The sequence below is a fragment of the Muntiacus reevesi genome, chromosome 3, assembly GCF_963930625.1.
Source record: "Muntiacus reevesi chromosome 3, mMunRee1.1, whole genome shotgun sequence".
NCBI classification, from domain to species: Eukaryota; Metazoa; Chordata; class Mammalia; order Artiodactyla; family Cervidae; genus Muntiacus; species Muntiacus reevesi.
In genome coordinates this window covers 5,115,586-5,129,890 of record NC_089251.1, presented here as the reverse complement: position 1 = coordinate 5,129,890, position 14,305 = coordinate 5,115,586, and the positions used below count along the sequence as shown (strand labels likewise).

At 50.0% G+C, this 14,305-nt stretch overlaps 1 protein-coding gene across 12 annotated transcripts in view; it reads left to right on the top strand.

Moving 5' to 3' along the window:
- The first annotated feature begins 419 nt into the window (after nucleotides 1-419).
- Nucleotides 420-14,305, top strand: part of PRRC2B (proline rich coiled-coil 2B) — an 84,195-nt gene continuing 70,309 nt past the window's right edge. For 11 of the 12 annotated variants that reach the window (XM_065928216.1, XM_065928221.1, XM_065928226.1 and 8 more), the window contains exon 1: nucleotides 420-646. The gene's annotated coding sequence lies outside the window, so the exon portion shown is untranslated. The remainder of the gene's footprint in view (nucleotides 647-14,305) is intronic. The other variant, XM_065928215.1, reaches the window with a different exon arrangement.

The window sequence follows — 14,305 nt, the reverse complement described above, 5'->3', positions numbered from 1 at the left end:
CCCAGCCCCCACCTCTTCCGGCCCGCTCTGCCCGCCTCCCGACCCAACCCGCCTCAGGGCCTCCTTCCCTGTCCCTCAGCCCCGCCCCTCAGGCACCCCTCCCCCCTCGCTCCCCCGGCCTCTTTGGGGGGCCCCCGGTCCCAGATTCCCCCTCTCCCAGGCCCCCTACTCCCGGCTTCGTCTCCTAGGCCCTGCAACCCCTTCCCAGGGCCCCTCACGCGAGCTCGACCCCCCTCTCCCGGGGCCCCAGCACCCCCTCTTCGGGCCCGGAGGCGGGAGGCGACCGCGGGTCCCCGGCGGCGCGGCAGGGGGCGCTGCGCGGGTTGAGGTGCTTCGCGGGCTGAGGCGCGGCTGCGGGCTGAAGCGGCGGCGGCGGCGGCGGCGGCGTGAGGAGGAGGCGGGCGGAGGCGGGGGCGGCGGCAGGCGGGGGGGCGGGGAGCCGAGAGCTGGAGGGAGGCGAGCGGCGAGACACAGGCTCCGAGGCTCCAGCGAGCGAGCGAGCGAGCGACGAGCGAGCCCGGGAGGGAGGGAGCGAGCGAGCGAGCGAGCAGTCGCGCCGCCGCCTCGCAATCCGCCGCCATCCCGCCGCCTGACCGCCGCCCGACCGTCATCGCCCGGCCCAGTCGCGCCCGCGGAACTAGACCAGGTGGGCCCGGGGCGCGGGGCGGCTGGGGGCGGCGCGGGGCCGGGGCGGTGGCGGCGGCGGCGGCGGGCGCGGCGCTAAAAGATGGAGGCGGCGCGGCCCGGGCCGGCTTTTGTCTCTCGGCGGCGGCTGACTGACAGCGGCGCTCGGGCCCAGCCGACCTTTGTCCGCGAGCGCGGGGGCTCCGCCCGCCCCGCGCCGCCGCCGTCGGACCGTGGGGCCGGGCTGGGGGCGACCGTGGGGCGGAGGGTGCGGCGGGCGGCCCTCTCCCCATTGTTGTGGCGGCCTCGAGCGGCCTGGGCTCGGGGGCTCGGGCGCTCGGCGGAGTCGGGGCGTCCCCGGGGCCGGGGGGCCACCGGGGGAGGGGCCGCGGAGCGCCCGGGGAGTCGCCTTTCCGGCCCAGATTCCGGCGGCAGCGGGTGTCTCGGCGGTGCGAGGAGTCTGGGCCGGTTTCCTGCCGCCCGGCTCCCCATCTTGCTTCTTCCTGAGAGCGGCCGCGGGATGCAGGGCCGGGGCCCGGGGCCGACCCTCGGAGCCCAGGGGGCGGAGTCCCTCGCCCCCCGCCGGGTGTCCTCGAAGTTGGTGATCAGGGTTGCCTGCCTGGGTGCGAGAGGCTGGGGGTTCACAGCCGTCCAGACGGCCGCGCTTTAAGTGCGGGAGCAAGAGCATTAATTTCAAAACACTTAATGCTCTGTTGCTGAAAACGTTTAATAATAAACAGGATGTTTCTCCGCTCAGGGCCTGCCAGATGGGTTTTTTTTTTTCCCCTCTCTTCCTCCCCGCCCCCCCCCCCAAGTAAAACCCAGCACTGTTGAAATCGCGGGCCTCTGAAGAGTGGATTTGCGTTCGTGAAATTGGAAGGCGTTTTTTGTTTGTTTTTACCGTTTTCTCCCTCTTTCGAAATACTGTGGGAGGTCCAAGCCCACCTTGAGGCGAGCCGAGGAGGTGTTTTTCAGCGGAATGGTCGCTTGAAGGAAGAGGGGGAAGGGGGGGCTGGGAGCTCTTCGGAGTGTGTCATTTGCTACATGGCTGCCCGAGAGAAACCTTCAGAAGGCTTTGGTTCAAGGATTGTTCAATTGTCCCTGAGATTGTTGTTTTTCTGTAAGGTTTTGTGTGCATTTTAAGTGGCTTTGTACATCATCCAGTTTGGTTCCTGTAACCGTCCGTTTGAAGTCTCAGCATGGTTTCTCGGAATCCTCTTGCAGCCATCTAGCCCTGTTTGCGCAGTGCTGGGGTGTTAGGTGGGCCTGGGGAGGCCCTGACTTTGAGGTGCAAGCCCTGCTTGTGTGAAACAGCTCAGATTCCCTGAGCCTTCGTTGACCCACGTAGGGACATTGCATCCTCTCCCTCATAAGGCCTGGCACACAGTTGGTGCCTAATGGTGGTTTCTCCTGTGGCTGTTTGTACACCTGCCATCAAGTCCTAGGATGGAAGCTGAGTGGTGCTACTCTTTGTGCTGAGTGGTCAGGCAGATGCCACAGGTGCTGGGCTGAGGCATGGCCAGGGAGGAGGACCGCAGGGCACAGAACATCACTGGGCTCTTGCTTGTTCAGCGCAGGGGCTCAGTGGGGAGAGCAGGCTGGAGAAGAGCAGGCTTTGGAGCCCTCAGGAACTCCATCGACTGGGCTGTGTGGTGGTGGGTTTCTGCCCTGGGATCGGGGTGCCTGCCCTTTCTGAGGCTGTTACCGCAACTGGGTTTAAGGCACAGCAGAAAACAGGAGATGCTCAAGGCTGAGGACAACAAGCAGAGGCCCAGGGAGTCCTGCCTCTTGAGGGTAACTGCTTTCCTTCGAGAATGGCAAATTAACATTTGCTTGGGCACATGTGTCCCTTGGAGCCTGGATTCTGGTCCTCTTTGGGTTAGCTTACGCAAGTCACCCTCAGCTCCTACATCTGTAAAATGGGAATAATTATGCCTTGCCTTGGGTATCTGTTGGGGCTCTTGGGAGCCTCATGTACTATTTGCAGCAAAGCACTTCCATCCATGGGAAGGTGATGAAAATGTGTGTATGTATGTTTTTATTGGTTACCTGGTTTTCTGGTGTCTTTCTAATTCCTGATCTTTTGCTCCTGTCATTTTGGTGGATGGAACACCCCAAATTCTGTCCGCAGCCTATGTTTTGATTTTGCCTGATAACACCAGAAAGGCCAAAAGAGCTAGGCTACTCAGCCAAGTCTGAGGTTTGTGCTGTTTATGGGAGACTGTAGAAGGACTGAGGCTAGTTCAGGGAGACTGACCCCAGTCTTGGCCATGGGTAAGGGCTGAGACCCAAGTTACCTCTGGACCAAACCTATAACTTGTTTGTAAAGGGCCCTGGAGACTCTGCTTGAACATAAGGTGGTTCTGCAGTCAGTGGGGAGTTTGTTTCAGTTCATTTTGGCATTCCCACAGCCACCTTGGTTTTGTTTTGTTCTCTGTGTGTGGGGTTTTTTTTTTTTTTTAAACCTCCTTGGAACCTTCTGGCCTCCTGGCTGTGTGACTGAGACGTTCTAGTGGGTCAAGTCATCCTTTCAATTTTCCCTGCTTCCTGCCTCTTGGCCCGTCCTTTCCATCTGATTTCAGTCTGGCCCAGCACTGTGGAGGTTAGTTGGGTGGTGATGTGATGAATTCACTGCCCCTTCCACAACATTTTTATTTACCTGTGAATTTCAGCTCTGACTGGCTCCCTAATGCTCTGTGCACGGTGGAGGGGCTTGTTTCATCCAGTTGTGGGTGCTTGTCTCTCCTTAAACATTCTGGGTCCTCTCCAGTCTTCTTCAAGCCCAAATGGGTAAAAAGAGAGTCTGGGGAAGGGAGAGCCAGAAAACCTTGGGAGAGAGGAATTTCAGGAATGGCAAGTCAGAACTAGTTCCTGCCCGGTCTAGTTGCCTGGAGCCTGGCCCAGGGATTTTTGTTATGCCTTTTGGTTGGCTCATCCCCTACTCCCTTTTAAATTTCAGGTTTTTTTTTTTTTTTTTTTTCCTGAAGGATTATTTTATTGTGCTTTTTTTTTTGCATTGCACAAAGTACTGACTCATGTTGCTAATGGCTGTATGCTGGTTGTATGTCTCATTATTCTACCGCTTTAAGATTGCTCATTTCTATATTTGTTTCTATTTCAAACCAGAATAGGCCAGTTGGGCCAGTACAGGTATTTATAAATTTGATAATGAGGCTTCTCTTTTGTCAAAGGTGTGTATCTTGCTATGGGTGGGCAGGTGTTAAATAGGGCCTGTCTACACTAGATTTTAAAGCAGTGCATTTCAGTGTGAAAAAGAAAATTTCTAACAGAGAGATGTTGGGGTTTGTGTCCTGAATTTCGTATTTTAGTCAGGGCAAACTAGACTGACTTCTTTTCCAATCATAGCTTGATTTCTTTCTTAAGATTTTTTTCTGGAGCTTGTACAGACTTGGGAACCTTGGATTTGTCCTTTGAACAAAGAAATAAAGGGATAATTTGGAAAATATATGTACATATAACTGAATTGTTTTCCTGTACACCTGAAACTCAGTATTATAAATCAATTATAAAATTCAGTGGAAAAAAAAGGCAACGAGGTATATCACAGGACTGTATTGGGTATCTTGTAATAGTGTATAAGGGAAAATAATCTGAAAAAGAAAAATATATGTAACTAGATCATTTTACTGTACACCTTAAATGTATTGTAAATCAACTATATTTCAATTAAGAAAAGTAAGGACTTCTCTGGTGGTCTAGTGGTTAAGACCACTAGAAGACTCTGTGCTTCCAACAGAGGGGGTGCAGGTTTGATTCCTGGTCAGGGAACTAAGATCCCACGTGCCTTGTGGCACAACCAAAAAATAAAGTAAAACAAAAAAAGAAAAGGCATGGCCTGTGGTGCTGGAGATGAAAGAGAGGTGGGAGATTGTGAGCTTTCTGATGGAATAAAATTGTTGAGACAGGCTTTTGGGTGAATAAGGTGCCATTTGGACTGGCATCTTCCCCTGGGAACAGGAGGACTTGAGCTTTACTGTAGGTGATGTTGCCGTGCCTCTGTGGGTGGCACGTGGGACTCTGCTATGGGAGGGAGGCTTGCCTTCCTCAGTTGAACCAAAAGCCTTGGTTGGGCTTGTTCTTAGCTGTGCTTGATTTTTTTTTTGGTGGTGGTTTTCTCTGTGGCCTGAGCTCAGGGGTGGGTTGCTCCTGTTAGGGTGTTAGCTTGTGAAGCTGTGCAGGTGGGGAGGGTCTGTGGGCAGAGAGGGTCTATCTCGAGTTGCTGGCAGTCCTTCACATTCTCCCAGGTGACTTCCTTCCGCTCCCACCTCTGCAACTGGTTTTGTAGCTCTGCTCTGTATCCTTCCTCCTTTCATGAAAGCTGCCAGCCTTTTCCTCCTTGTGGTAATGCAGAGACAGTATGTGTTGCTTTTAGGAGTCACTGCCGGACTTTGGCCAGGCATGGTGCAAGGCCCTTTAAGTGCTTTCCCCTCAAAAGCAACCTTTTCCCTGAGGGGTGGGGGGGACTGCAAAATACTGAACAGAATAAAGACAAAAATAAAAACACAAATCACCTGTATCTTCACCATCCAGAGATAACTGCGTTAAGACTCGTGTATTTCTTTCCTTTGATTATATGTTTTTTCAGAATTAGAAAATACTGCTATATACATTCTTTAAGGATTATAGATCCTCTTAATGTTATAGCATATTTCTCAGTTATTGAAAACATGATTTATTTTTTTTGAAAACATGATTTTTTTAATAATTGTGTAATTGCTGTTACATGGATATGTCATGATTTACTTAATCCTCCATTATTAGATTGTTGTTACCCACTTTTTGCTCTTACAAACAAGACTTTAGGGAGCACCCTGCTTACAAAGCCTTGGGTTCACATTGCTGTTTCCTGTAGGTAGAATTCCCAGTTGGAGGATGTGCAGGCTCCTGCTTTGGCTCAGCACCAGTGTCTCCTGCAGCCCTTGGCCACCTCTATGTCCAGCCTCGGTCACAAGGTGGCTTCCTTCTTGGACCACTAAATTCTGGCTGTCTCAGTCCTGGCGAAGCCCTTTGATGAGCGAAGTTGGGGTCTTACCCTGTTTCCTGGCTTGGGTGTGGACAGAGGTCTCTAGTTAGACATCTACTGTTCTGGGACTGAGAGGTGGATGCCATGCTTATGTTCCTCAGGAGCGTGTGTCCAGTGAGGGGAGACGGCACCTCCTTAGAGAGGCCTTCCAAGCCACTCAGCCATCTCCGTCATCACCCTCCTTGGTTCTTCCTTAGCTCCTGCAGCTTCTGTTTGCTTTTTTCCTCTTGCTTTTCTTTTCACAACTTTAAATACAGGGTTTTTTGGTTTGTTTGTTTTTACAAAATTATTGTGGAATAAAAATGACGTAAGATTTACCATTTTAACCATTTTTAAGTGTACAGTCTAGTGGCATTAAGTACATGCCCAGTGTTGTGCAACCACTGTCTATCTCCAGAACTTGATCCTCTCCGCGCGTTGAAACTGCACTGATTAACACGCCCCCCTCCCCCCTCCCCAGCCATTCCCCCTGCCTCAGGCCCTGGCAACTTCCATTTTACTTTCTGTCTCTCTGAGTTTGATTAGTCTGGGTCCCTCAGATAAGTGGGATTATCCAATATTTGTCCTTTGGTGAATGGTTTCTTTTACTTAGCATAGTTTTTCAAGGTTCATCTATCTGTGTTGTGGCATGTGTCTGAATTCTGTGCCTTTTTAAGGCTGAACAGTAGTCTCTTACAAGGCTTCCCTGGTGGCTCAGCTGTAAAAGAATCTGCCTGCAATGCAGGAGACCTGGGTTTGATCCCTGGGTCGGGAAGATCCCCTGGAGGAGGGCATGGCAACCCACTCCAGTCCGAGTGCCTGGAGAATCCCATGAACAGAGGAGCCTGGCGGGCTCACACAGAGTTGAACACGACTGAAGCGCCTAAGCGGCAGCAGCAGTCTGTATTATACACACAGCAACCGCATTTTGTTTATCCCTTTGTCTGTAGATGGCCTACAACTTAGAAATACTTTGGGGTTTTTTGTTGTTGTTTGTTTCTGTGCTGCCCTGCATGCACGATCTTAGTTTCCCCACTAGGGATCCATCCCAGGTTCCCTGCGGTGGTAGTGCAAAGTCCTAACCACTGGACTGCCTGGGAACCGCCCAACATTTTTGTTTTGTTTATTGGCTCGCCCTTACGCCCCAGTGGAATGCGTGTCACATGAAGCGGATTCTTTGCTTCCCGCCTGCCGGTGCTCTGCGTCTCTCACAGACTGCTCTCCATCCCTACACGTAGGGTGAGAAGTTGAGCCCCGCTCGGCTTGGGTTCAGGCGGTCAGGGAAGGCCTTCTGGAGAACGTAGCCGACTTGAAGTAAGCACCTCTTGAAAATAGGGAGCCCTGGAGTATTAAAAATGTGTTTCTAAGTTGAGATGCCCGGCTGCAAAAGAAAGCTAGTGAGTCAGCTTGCTTTCCAGAGTGCTAGGCCCTTCAGATGTGGATGTGGAGAGAGTGCTCTGGGAGGTGGGGGGGGTGGGCAGGTAGGACTTCAGCTTCAGGCCTTGAGTTGATTTTCCCAACGTGCTTCGAGCTCATCTCTGTGTGGAATTGGGGGGTGGATCTCACTGCCACACCGACTGGAAAAAGGAGGTCACCTCCAGCACTCTCTCCACGGTTCCTTTGTTTCTTTAGAGCTTTTTTTGGCAGGTGTTGTTTACATCCAGTTCAGAGCTTAAAGAACTGCTCTGTTCCAGGGCGTACAGAACACACAGGCTGGTCTGGGAGGGCCAACCTGTCCATGGGACTGAATGGGCTGAGTGTTCAGAAATAGTTGGGGAGAGTGGAACACTGCCCTGAAGCATAAAGTGGAATTCTTTCTGATATAAAATTAATTGCAAAAATATACTTACTGGGGGTAAAAAAAAAAAACAAGTATGTGTAGAAAAATGAATGGTCTTCTCTTCAGCTTCCAAGGCAATAGGCGTCATTTATGGTTTATCCTTCTCACACTAAAGAGCAGAGATGGACTCATGCTGTTCTTTTCTTCATTTTCAAACTTAATCATGAGCTTTTCTCCCCCAGACTAATATATACAGATCTATCATACATACTATCATATCTATCTTAATGTTTTTAAAATGATATTTATAAGGTTTTTTTTTAAATATGCATGTGTAGGGAAGAAGAAAACAAAAATAGGTCTTAATCTTAACCTTGGCCCAGATAGTCCCAGTTGACTTGTTAAAGAAAGTACTTAGGAAAATTTAATCTTTTTTTTTTTTTCTTTTTTTTAGGAAAATTTAATCTTTATTGAAAAACATTAAAAAAAAAAAATAAGGGTTCTTCCCCAGTCACTCTGAAAGGAGACCGTTGTTTGAAGTTTTTTTTTGTGATTTCTAGCAGGGAAGAAAAATTATGCACATTATCCATTCCCCCATGTGTGTAGACTTACAGTAGGCTGCCCCTCTCACTTAAAAGTTGTGTGTGTGTGTGTGTGTGTGTATGTAGACCTAAAGCAGGCTGTCCCTCTCTCACTTAATGTTGTGTGTGTGTGTGTGTGTGTGTGTGTAGGCCTACAGGAGGCTGCCCCTCACTTAATGTCTTGGTGTGCTCCATGAGACCTGTGTAGACTGATTACATCATTTATTTTAGCAACTACAGAGAATGATCTGTGGATTCACGGGATTTACCCTGTTTCCTATCGGTGGACATTGGACTGTTTCTAATTTTTGGATAATAACACAATTTTGGTGAAATTCAGTCAAATTTGTCTTCACAAACATATAATTTGTATGTGATAGCACGTGAGAGTATGTTCTGTAGTGTGAGGTCTTCCCGTTGAGTAGCGTTTCGGTAAGAGTTCCGTTAAACTCTTTTTTCAAAAAAATTTTGTGCCAATTTACATAAAGTAGTATATGAGAGTGGGTGTTTCTGACTGGGGGCTTTTCTAAATGAATCATCGTTTGGGGTCATTTTGGGCGTGCACATTTCCCAAATTAAAAGCAGCGACTGTTGAAGGCTTCCTGTGTTCTGGTGTAGGATCTCAGCCTTTGATTGGCATTGACAGCCACGGCAGAAATGGCGTTCCCTGAGGACTCCCGGTGCAGGTGCCTGGGCATCTGCTCAGATGAGGCCGGTGGGGGGCTGTTGTGGGCGATGTGGGGAGAGGCACAGGTAGCCAGGTTTACTTTGATTTTCCTTTTCAGTTAAAGTCATGGGGGGTACTTGGTACATGGGCTAGGTGTTTTCTTCTAGCCTTTGTGCATTCCGAGACTGCCCCCATTTGGAGCTCTCACAGTAGCCCTTCCGGAGGTTTCTGAGGCTCGAATTACAGCTCTCGGTGGTCTTGCTGCTGTTGATGCATCTGACTGTGTGGGAGGGGTTTATCTGGAGGCCTGTGCTCTCTTGCTCCCAGTTCTTTACTCATCCACTTGGCCTCTAGCCCCCACTTTCCCCGCCTGGCTATTCTAGGAGCTCACACCTAGTGGGCAAAGTGAGTACGGAAATGAAACCCCTGGAAATGCCTGGGTGGGATTTCATCAGGTCAGGGGCTCTGGGAGATGAGTGCCCAGGGTGGGGTGCCGTGGAGAATACAGAGCACCGGCCCTTGCACTTGTTATTGTTAGTGGGAACCTGGAGAGAATCCGTCAAATTCCTTTTCCTTGAGGCAGAGTAGCCCTTGGCTTTGGTCAACTGTCTTCATATCCAGGTTCTTCCACTTGTGAGCTGGGTGATTAAGATGATTTAATCTTCTGGAGTCTCCATTCTGTTTGTCTGCACAATGTCACAGTGACACCTGCCTCCTGGCATTGGGGGAGGATTCAGTGGGTCCTATGCTGAAGTGTTGCTAAGGTGCCTGGCACAGGTGGGCAGGTGCTCAGTAAATAGTAGCTATTAATGGCTCCTGGATCCAGCACTAGCTGAGGGCCTGGGGGTTTGGAGCAGGCAGGCTTATACACTTGGGGCTCTTTTGTTTGCTAGAGGTTGAGGTTTCTAATTGTGTGCTCAGCCTTGTGCTGAAGATGTAAACCCAAGTCTCACAGCCCCTGCCCTCACCTGCAGGAGCTCAGACAGTGTAACCAAGGGCCTCCCCTTGGCGCTCTTCCGACTGTCCACTCTCTCCAAGGTAAACACCCCCAAAAGGAGCATCTGATCACTGCCTGCTGCCCTTCACTGAGTTTGTTCTTTTCTTGTAGAGTTTTAGGTAAATGTCTTAAAAAGAATAATGACAAGGTTTGTTGAAGTTCATGGTGTCAGGCAGACAGACCTTCTGGACCTTAACCAGACATCCTTCACCCCTGTTTCCGTATGTGAGCCTCTGTTTCTCTGTCCGCCCAGAGGGGGTGGCACCTGCCTCCCAGTGCTGCTGTGCCGATGGCACCTAGTTAGCTCAGAATCGGGACGCTGTGTTGATTCTGTACTGCTAGGTTTGGTGCTGGTGGTTTAGTCGCTCTGTTGTGTCCCACCCTTGCGACCCCATGGGCTGAACCCCTCCAGGCTCCTCTGTCCATGGGATTATCCCCACAAGAATACTGGAGTGGGTTGCCGTTTCCTTCTCTAGGGGATCTTTCCCACCCAGGGGTCGATCCCAGGTCTCCTGCATTGCAGGTGGATTCCTTACTGACTGAGCCACCAGGCCTTCTCACAGCTCGGTTTACCCAAGCACGAAAAGAATGTAATGTAATGACAGGACAGGCCTGTTACCCAAACCCCAGACACTCCAGAAAGTACACAGAGCAGAAAAATAAGTCATTCCTTGCAGTTGCTCTCTTTCTTTCAGATTGAGAGATGAGTGCTGTCTTAAATAATTTCGTTTTCTAGTAATGGGAATGTTTTAACCACGTGTGAGTGCTTACCCTGACGTGACCACCGGGAAACAGGAGATAGGAACCTACCTTTGTGTTTATACACTTAAGACATCCTGTATGTGGTTCCCCAGCACTGTCACTTTGGTCCTTTCCTGTCTAGAAAGGGCCGTGGTCACTCTGTCCCCCTGGGAGAATCCTCGCGCCGCGTTGGTCGTGCCTAGCAGCAGCAGAGAGTAGGGTTCGCCAGGTGCTGCTCTCCGCAGAGCGTCGGGCAGGTGAGAAGGTGTCGGCGTGGGGAGTCCGGGGAGCGGGGGCAAGCTGGGCGTGTGCTCCGTGCCGTGGCCTCGTTGGGAAGGGGCGGCACAGTCTGTGACGGTTGGGGAGTGGGGTGAGGATGGACTGGGCGGGCCTGGGAGCGGTGAGAGCAGAGCTCGGTCTGGAGGGGCCTGGTCCCGCCGGAGCCGTTTCTCATTCATAACCCGGGAGTCAGGTCAGCCTCTGCGTGCGGGCACATGGCTCCTCTTCTCCAGTGCCGGAAGGACAGATTGGCATCCTCCTGAGAGCCCTTGGGCAACACTTGGGCCTCCTTTTGGGGTTCTTCCTTTTCAGACCTGGTCTTGCCTGATTGGTGGCCCGGGACAGTCATCATCCTGGGTTTCCCCTGCAGTCTGAGGCTTGGAGAATAAATGGCATACGGATTCCTGGGCTATAGCCCTTTGGACTTTATCGGAGAGCATTGAAAGCAACCCAGCCCTTTTAGCCCCTGCCTTCATTATGTGTGTGAGCACACACGTTCACAGTGTGTGTCTTCGTCACTCCGTTGTGTCTGACTTTTCTGCGACCCCATGGAGTGTAGCCCACCAGGCTCCTCTGTCCGTGGGATTCTCCAGGCAAGAATACTGGAGTGGGTAGCCATTCCCTTCTCCAGGGGATCTTCCCGACCCAGGGGTCAAACCTGGGGTCTCCTGCATTGCAGGCAGATTCTTTACCATCTGAGCCACCAGGGAAGCCCTGCCTTCAGTATATTGGGATTTTATTTTCTTCAAAGAGGAGTGGCTTGACGTGGTTAGTTATTGATGGACCATCTCTGTCACAGCACACATCCTGCTGCACACGGCTTAGCTCTGAAAGGGCATGGTAGAGTGAGAGAGGGTGTGGTGCGACCTTGGCCTGGTCCTTCACCTCTCAGCCTCCACTCCCTCATCTATGGGGGTGACAGTGAGGACGGCCCCCCCAGCGTTGTTGGCAGGATCCTCTGCACAGCTGTAATTACTATTCTGCCAGCCTGGTGGAGTAATTCCCCGCTCGCATTAGATGGAGGCGTTGCCCTCCAGGTGGAATGCTTTGTTGCTAACAAGCCTCCTCTGGGGCCGCTTGCAGCCTGAAGCTGGGGAGGGCGTGGGTGGAGGAGGGCTGCCTGAGGAAGACAGCGACTGTTGTAAGGGTGCTGTGTGCCACATCCCCGTGGGCATGAGCTGCCGGAGGGCTTCCCGTGTGATGAACCTGATTATAGAGGTCTGGGGTCTGAGCCCTGCTGGTTTCTCTGGACGGCGTCCCAGGTCTCCTCTCCTTTCTCACCTCTCTGTCTGCCCTGCGGTTCTTTGGGCACAGACTAGAAATAGGCTTTGTAGAAGTGTCAGACAGTACAGGAGTATTGGCCCACGTGTAAAGTTACATGTAGCAGGATGTTGGCTGTAGCATTATTTGTCATAGGACACGGTTGGAAGTAAGTTAATGTCTGTCTGGAGAGCGTGGGTAAATAAACGTGGCACAAATGTGCAGTGAAATACTAGGCAGGCATTAAAAAGAGCCTCAGGGTGGTATGCGTTTTCTTGAAAGAAAAAAAAAAGACCACAGTGTATTAATAAAAGAAAGCAAGTTTCTGCTTGATACAGTAACAACCCTCATCTGTAGAATAAAAACCCAAGACCACAAACTGCTGATAGCTTTACACAGCATCCACCGAGTTCACATTGTTATCTTTTGAGTTGGATTGACTTGTTTTGTGTATTTTAGGATCATTTGAATTTGTTACACTGAATGTGTGTTAGAAATACCTGTTAGTTAAAAGAGATAACTAATTACAGAGGTAACCCTTGTAAATTCAAATGAAGACACATACCTGTGGACCAGACCCCTGGGTTGGTGGGGGCTGGTAAGAGCATCATCCAGGCGCTGAGTTTTGCCCAAGACTTGCCCCAAGTGCCTTACCTCCTGGTTCCAGGGCCCTGATGGGGGTCACAGGAATCCATCCAGTTCAGTCATGTCTGTTTATGTATCACTGGTCCTCAGAAATTGCTCTGTTGAGCTGGTTAGAAGCAACAATCCAATACAAATGCCATCTCCAACTTCTGTTCTCTACTAAATCAGATTTTACAATATAGATTACGATGGCATTTGCAGAGTGCTTCTCACTTGATAATTCGCCATTGTTTGGAGGCGGAAAAGGAAGGAGAAATGAAACTAGAGCTTATGTGTGTTGTGTTTCTTTTATTTGCCAGGTCCTTGGTAAGGTTTTACCCTGGGCAAGGAGACCTTTGTATGGCACATCCGTCGCTGTCCATCCCTCGCTGTATGTTGAAATTGCCTTAACTTTTTTATTTAGAAATTATTTGTAAACTTACTTGCTAAGTTAACTGCATATTGAAAAGGTGAGATAGGCCAGTAGCTCTCTGCAGATTGCAAATGGATTTCTAGCTGAGTCCTCTCAGGCTTCAGCTCAAGCCAGTGTGCCACTCAGCTAGGTGGACAGGGACTGACCCCACTACCCGTGACGGAAGGCGCTGTAAGAGTTTTAAGTTGATCAGCAATGATGACGATGGTCACTGGAACCATTGAGCAAGTGCTGTGCTTGGGGAGACGCAAGGCAGACCCCAGTGGGTGAGGATCCTGGAGCTGGCGCACACTGTGGGCCCCTTGGACCCTAAATTAAGAGTGGAGTTCTTTACCTGATGCTTGCCTGCTCAGACCCCACTCCACCCTGGGCCAGACTCTCCCTGCACAGTCACCCTGGCCCCAGGGGTACGGACAGAGCCTGGGAGAGCTGTGGGCATTTTGTTTTGGGCCTCAGGGCCCCTTGGTGGCCAGCGTGGACCCTGTAATCACAGTAGCAAGTGTTTCTCCAGTGCCCAACACTCCTGGAGCAGTACCTGGATGTCAGACTTGACTGGGTTCAAGTTCAGGTTTTGCTGTGCCCTAACCTGAAGCTAGTGACCTTGGGCCAGTCATTTAACCTCCCTGAGCTTTGGTGTCTTGTCTGTAATTGAGGGTACAAATACCTTTCTCTAAGTGGCTATTTTATTTTTTGTTCCAAAGAACTCCTGTTTTAAATTTCAGCTTTATTCAAATGTGCTCATTAAGTTACTTTTGGCTGTTTTCTTTGTTAATTGTTTCTGCTTGCCTTCACATTCAGTTGTGTCTTTTTTTGACTTCTTATCAGATGCTTAATTTCATTCTTTTCTGTTAGGAATTTTAAGTTTTTAGATGATTAAATTTCCTCTGAGTACAAATTTGTCTTTGTTTCATGTGTGGTGTTCTTTAGTCCATCTGTGCTATTTTCTAGGTATTCTGCAACTATGGTTTTGAATTCCCCTTTGAGTCAAAAGTTTTTTAAGAGGGAGTTTTAGGTTTTCCAACTGATAGCATTATTTTTACTTCTGCTTTCATTACATCTTGTTTTATTGCACTGTGGTCAGAGATTTTTGCTTTTTCAGGATTTGGGGTTTTCCTTAAAGTCACACATACAGAGTAACTTTTTGAACATGTTTGCTGATGTACCTTTTCACATGATTCATTAGTTTCTGTTTTGAGTGGGCTTTAGATCAAATCTTACTTAAGACCAAAGTGTAGAGATTCCTGTGTTTTTCAGTGTTCTCTACTTATAGTGGTTTTTTTCATTTTTAAATTATTC